This window comes from Engraulis encrasicolus, chromosome 20 (genome assembly GCF_034702125.1).
Source record: "Engraulis encrasicolus isolate BLACKSEA-1 chromosome 20, IST_EnEncr_1.0, whole genome shotgun sequence".
Classification (NCBI taxonomy): domain Eukaryota; kingdom Metazoa; phylum Chordata; class Actinopteri; order Clupeiformes; family Engraulidae; genus Engraulis; species Engraulis encrasicolus.
The window spans coordinates 48,651,625-48,658,646 of record NC_085876.1 but is presented as its reverse complement, the minus strand read 5'-3'; the positions used below and the strand labels follow the sequence as shown (position 1 = coordinate 48,658,646).

Below are 7,022 nucleotides of genomic sequence, written 5' to 3'. Positions count from 1 at the left end.
ACTCGTACTTTTCGGTTTTCAAAAAAGTGGTATCGGTGCATCCCTACACTGGACTACTGCACGGGCGACTCGGGTTCGAATCCCGACCCGGGGGGCGGTCATTTCCCGATCCTCCCTTGTCTCTCTCTACCACTCATTTCCTGTCCCACTCTTGACTGTCTTGTCTAAATAAAGTTGGAAACCCCCCCCCAAAAAAATATTTAATAAAAAAAGAAAAAGAAATAAGCCAATTGAGGTGCTGACGTTACCAGTTTACCTGTTCTCTCCACCTCCTCCTCCTCCTCCACCTCTACCACCTCCTCTTCCTCCTCCACTTCCTTCTCCTCCTCCTACTCTTCCTCCTCCTCCTCTTCCTCTTCCTCCTCTTCCTCCTCCACTTCCTCCTCTTCCTCCTCCTACTCTTCCTCCTCCTCCTCTTCCTCTTCCTCCTCTTCCTCCAGACGTTTGACTCCTCTGAGTATGCGGGGTGTCCGACGGCCAACTGTCTGTTCTACGAGTACGACGCGACGGGCCTGTTCCAGCAGTACCAGGTGCACCTGCAGGTATGTTAGTGTTTGAAAAACTGCACATGTGTGAGTGTGTATGCTGTGAATGAATGTGTCAAAGAAAGAATTGTAAATTCATGTATGAGTAGGTTAGTTGTGTGCGTGTGTGTGTGTGTGTGTGTGTGTGTGAGAGTGTGTGTGAGAGAGACATTATTGTCAATGTCTTATTTAAATGTTTTTAGTCAAACTGCACATTGGAGACTGGTCAAACGCAATTTCAAACTGCTGTGCTGACCCTGTTACATAGATTTTAGACAATAGAGTACACTTGACAATAAAGTACACTTGACAATAGAGTACACTTGACAATAAAGTACACTTGACAATAGAGTACACTTGACTTGACTGCAGGTCTTCAACGCGGTGGCCTTCCTGTGGTGCGCCAGCTTCTTCCTGACGCTCGCACAGTGCACGCTGGCCGGCACCTTCGCCGCCTACTACTGGACCTACGACAAGAGCGTGGACATCCCACCCAACCCCATCGCACAGTCTCTTCTGAGGAACCCACAGTAAGTTACCGTACTAACTAACCCCATCGCACAGTCTCTTCTGAGGAACCTACAGTCAGTAAGTTACCGTACATAGAGATTCTAGGAGTATTATAGAGATATGCCATTGTAATAGGTTGCTATGGGCACCTAACATGACCAGGTTCCAGTCTGCCTAAAGGCACGTGTCATAATACTCCTAGAATGCATAGAACAGTCCTTAGGTCTGTCTAGGTCTGCCTAAAGGGGGATTTTTGTTCCATATATGAACCATTTTGACTACGTTTTGTATATATCTTTTCCCTATGGGAGCACTAATAATAATTAAAACTATATTTTTGATACCAGTGGCTGATGATTATTTCTTTGTGCTTGTCTTTGTGGTCGGCAGGTTCCATGTGGGCTCTCTGGCTTTTGGAGCTGGCCTGTTCCCCTTCTTCCAGACCCCGCGCGTTCTCATCGAATTCCTGTCCCGCAAAAACAAAGGTGACCCACACACTGTCATCCCACAGTTACATATTATATTACATTACATTACAATACATTGCATTACATTATGATACATTACAATACATTTCATTACACTTAGCTGAAGCCTTCATCCAACACGACTTAGTTATCTAGCTATACAGGGTATTGGTTACAGCCCCTTGAGCAATGTGGGATTAGGTGCCTTGCTCAAGGGCACTTCAGCCATGGAGGCAGGAAGAGATGGTTAAGGGTGGGGATTGAACCAGCAACCTTTTGATATACAGTCCGTCTCCCTAGCCATTACATCACAGCTGCCTCCTCCTTAGTAGTGAAATAGTGAATGTTCAAACTAAAGAAAGACATTTATTCTTTAATTTGACAGCGCTGTTTTTTTAAAAACTCACACCCAAAATCAATTATATGCAGGAAGTTTAGCGTTTTCTGTTTAATTTTCAATTCAAGATTATGCCGTGTTATTGCATTGCATCGTTGCTGAATTGGACAGCACTACTGTACACTACATTGTTATTGAAATGTTTTGTTTTCCACCAGGATCTACGAACCCGATAAGCCGATGTATGTACAATACAACATACTGTTGCCTCAACTCCTTCCTACAGATCATGAACTCAAACACTTACGTTATGGTGAGTGTTTCCACTCTTGATCACATGTTGTATAATAAGGAAATATTATTGTATGTACATACGGTGGGGAAATATTACCGTATATGGTAGAAAAATATATTTATACAGTACATATTTAATTTTTACTGGATTCTCTGTTCATTGCTTGTACAGTCATTCACAACAGCAACCTTGCTTCACAGGCTAATCTGAAGAACTACGTATATAACCGACCTTGCTTCACAGCCTAATCTCCATAGTAACTGGCCTTGCTTTGCTTCACAGCCTACTCTCCATGGTAACTGGCCTTGCTTTGCTTCACAGATTTCGATGTATGGCAATGACCTGTGGGTGTCGGCCAAGCAAGCACACAGACTTATGAAGAGGAACATATTACAGTAGGATACTTCTTTTATTTCAGACCCCCCGTGGTGTTTGTGATGTTCAGGGGCAATCCATTGTCTTGTACCTAGGGCTGGGCAATATGACGACTTATATCGTTATCGTGATGTAAAAGTGTATATCGTGACCTTTCTCCTATATCGTTTATATCGTGATAGTAATTTTATCAATTTTATACAATTGAATATCATTTAATTACATTTCATGTTGTCACAACACACACTATAAGTTAATGTAACTGTAAAAATAAGAATAAAAAGATTCCCCTTATAGAAAGGTTGTTTTGCGACATGAAAAAATAAAGAGCAAATAAAGAGAATAACTGAAAACGTATGTAATTGTGCTATATCGTGATATATATCGTTATCGTGATATAAAGTAATCCATATCGTGATATTGTTTTTTTTCCATATCACCCAGCCCTACTTGTACCCTATGTGCACAACATATTGTGTATTTTATATACGGTACTGTATACAGTACCTAATACCCTGGTATTAGGTTGGATCTTGTAGAAATTTGACAGAGCAATATATTTGGGCCGTAGAGTTTTGTCACAAGAAAGATAAAGGTGTAATGAAGACCATTTTCAATTTTAACAAAATATGTAGTTACTTGATTTTACCTTTGAAGGGCAGTATAGTATGTTGAAGTTTTGTACATTATTAATGTAATATTATATACAATTTGTTCTCTTGTTTGCATTTGCAGCCAGGTGGCGATGGATGGAGTAGCAGAGGTGCTCCTGTTCTTCGTCAAGCTGACAGTGACAGGGACAGTAGGTAAAGTCAGCCTGTCAAACTCAATTTTCTTCTTGGAGCAGCCATCACTCTTAATTATTTAATCTCTGAGGGTGCTGGCCCAAATGTTAAATTCAATGTTTCAAGAAGGATGCCGCACCTTGCATTGCAGTGTTTTTTTTATTGCACAAACGCGTTTTGGCACGTGCCTTCTTCAGGTGTGCAACAAGAGTAACAAAAAAACCAAGCCTATTTGTTACTCTTGTTGCTCACTGTAGCTCTGCTTTCAAAGCTTATTCAGGAGGTCCCGGTTGGGTCGAAACGTTGTATGACCTGAATAAACCTTCAAAGCGGAGCTACAGTGTGCGGACTTCTACTCTTTCCACTATCAGATACGCCTTTGTCCTGCACCTGGCCTCAATGTGGTAGGATGTGCATACTCTTACTCTTATAAAGGGTTGGGAAATGACCCAGGGCAAACTTGAACCACAGTTCTTGGGTTGCCTGAAGCGCAACTCTTATGCAGTAATTACGTACAGTAAGATGTCCTGGGTGAATGAGGATTGTGACGTCGCTGTACCATGTGATGCAGGTGTGCTGGCTTTCCTGGTGACGTCCGGCATCATCGCCATCCCAAATGACATCTTCCAGGCCAGCAATCTCAACTACTCATGGGTGCCCGTCATCGTAAGTCCTCATATCTACACTATTCCTACCTCATATCTACACTATTCCTACCTCTGGGTGCCCGTCATCGTAAGTCCTCATATCTACTCTATTCCTTTGTCATATCTTCACTGTTCCTACCTCATATCTACACAATTCCTACTGTACCTCTGGGTGCCCGTCATTGTAAGTCCTCATATCTACACTATTCCTACCTCATATCTACACTATTCCTACCTCATATCTACTCTATTCCTACCTCATATCTACACAATTCCTACTGTACCTCTGGGTGCCCGTCATTGTAAGACCTCATTTCTACACTATTCCTACCTCTGGGTGCCCGTCATTGTAAGACCTCATTTCTACACTATTCCTACCTCATATCTACAACCATAGTCGTAGAGTAGAGTAACTTTATTGATCCCCAGGGGGAAAATCAGGTATCCAGTAGCTTACATAAATACACAAATACACAAATGCCCACATGGACATTTCAAGACACAAATAACACAGGAATAGTCAGGGAGGGGAAAATAAAATAAAATAGTAAAGATAATAAATGTAAAAAAAGGTAATTGTGCAAAAAGACATTCTGTGAGATGGGATAGACCAATGCAGAAAACATACTCTGTCAGTTAAGCTAGACAATCTTAGCATGACCTGGAACAAGTGTCGATGGATACATCTATGATATATAGGGCACTTCTCAAAACCTAGTGCAGTGCATTTCCAAGTGTATCAGCCTAATTAGTCACACCCAGTGATTGGATATTCTTTATTAGTCACAACCAGTGATTGGATATTCCGTAGAGTTCACCAAAGAGTATCCAATCACTGGGCGTGACTAATTAGGCTGATACACTTGGAAGTGCACTGTCCTAGGTTTTGAGAAGGGCCCACTGCCGTGCACAGATAGGGACGAGGTGGTGCTAAACCAGCTGCCCCTTTGCCCTACTGTACAAAAAAATGCCCTTTTGAAAGTCCATTTTCATAATCATAAGGAAATGTTGGCTTGACTGTTTATAATGTCTATAAATGACGCAGATTTGTTTATAAATGTAGAAGGATTCGTTGTAAAGGTTTTAAATGCTGAAAATGGCTGAGAGTATGGTAGCAGTGAGGTGTTGTTTCTTCCCACATTAGTATTGATAGTATAGCTGTTTTGGTTCTCATTTCACTGATGCAGTTGTTATTATATCAGCGTTGTATGTAGACTACACCACTGTTTTGGTTCTCATTTCACTGACGCGGTTGTTATTCTGTCCTCAGGTGGTTGTGGTGGGAGCCTACCTCATCGCCCAGGCCTTCATCAGTGTCTACAGCGTGTGTGTTGACACCTTGTTCGTCTGCTACAGTGAGTACTTCTTCAGTCCTATGCAGGCCAGTCGACAGGGGGGGGGGAAACGGGTATTTTGTCCCGGGCCCAGGAATGAGGGGGCCCAGAAGGGGGAGGGGAGGGGAGTCCTCATGAAGTTGCAATTAATTGTTCCATTTGATTTCACCACAAGTTGTTGGAGTAGGGGAAGGGGGGGCCCGTTCAGATATTTTTGTCCCGGGCCCAGCAAAAGCTGTCAACGGCCCTGGTCCTATGCAACAAGGATTCTTCATTTTTTGGGCAGGGGTATCCTGGCCTGATTATCATGGGCTTTCAAATCTCTTCGAGACTTTGTCTGACCAAGAGCATAACAATTAAGATTTCCCAAACAGCATGGTTGACCCACCTCCCTTGGTGTGCTACTGGTTGTTTGCTTCCCGACAAAGTGGGAGGAGTTCCCAATTTTTCCGGAGCTCAGAAATGATACCTGTATTGCTCTTGGCCTGACTACAACCACCGCTGAAGCGCTTGTGTCACTAGGAGGGCGCATGGAGCTGCACTCCATGAGGGATTTTGCCATAATCGAACCCCAAATTTCAGTTGCCACAATTGTTTTAAATCATTTCACACAATCACATTTGTCATTTCACACAATCACATTTGTCACAATCATTTGCACGGACCCCCTGGCAACGCATCGTGGCAGACCCCATGTTACACTTACATGTGTATATTAACTTGATGAGCAATGGCAACGTCTTTTTCACAAAATTGTAACCCAGTCATCTTGGGACTTAGAAGCAGGGCCACTGACAGCTTTGGCTGGGCCCAGGGCCCCCCACCCAATATATAAAATGTAATGAGAACCCAATTCTGGGCCAGGGACAACTGTCCCTCCCTATTTCCAATATGTGTGTGCATAGACTACCAAAATATGTTTAAAATATGTTGGCAGACGTTTGTCCCTTTTTTTGCATCCGAATTCTTCATATATTCATGTTCCACTCATTATGTATGCTGCTGTTTGATTTCCTCGTTCCCAGTGGATGATCTGGAGCGTAACGACGGCTCGGTCCACCGGCCATACTACACCACGCGGAACCTGATGAGGATCCTGCGCCAGACAGAGTCCACAATACTAGAGGCATAAATAACACGACAACAGCACCGGACCTTATTCTTTTTCTTCTACAGCATTAAAAAGCATATGAACAATTGCAAAGTTTCTTTTTATTTTAAGTATTTTTTGAGTCTTTTTGGCCTTTATTGTTATAGGACAGTGTGAGAGTAGACAGGAAATGATTGGGAGAAAGAGAGATGCGGAAGGGCTGGGAAATGACCCCGGTCGGACGCGAACTGGGGTCCCCATGGGCATGCAAGCCCAAATGTGGGGGGCTTAGCGTGCTGCGCCACAGTGCCCCAATAATTGCCAAGTTTCAGGGGTTCAAATGAATTTGTTGTGCGTTTGTGATCTGTCTGTAATGGCTGAGTGTGTGCTATTCGATTGTCATGCAATGTACTGCAGTTTTTTTTGTGTATGCTGCTGGACATCTTAATTTCTTTCGGGATAAATAAAGTAAGGCCCGACCGATATATCGGCTCCACCATCCCATTTTTGGGATATCGGTATCGGCCATACTTTCAATACATTTCCATTGATAAGTTTGTGTAGCTTTCACAACCAATTTTGCAGCCGTTTCGTTCTGAATGCATCTTCTATTCTGCTCTCCACTCTTTGAGTCCATGAGAGTTCATCATTATTTTAA

At 42.9% G+C, this 7,022-nt stretch overlaps 1 pseudogene; it reads left to right on the top strand.

The window, feature by feature from the left end:
- LOC134436078 (choline transporter-like protein 4) overlaps window positions 1-6,410 on the top strand; it is a 17,037-nt pseudogene extending 10,627 nt beyond the window's left edge.
- The last annotated feature ends 612 nt before the right edge of the window (window positions 6,411-7,022 follow it).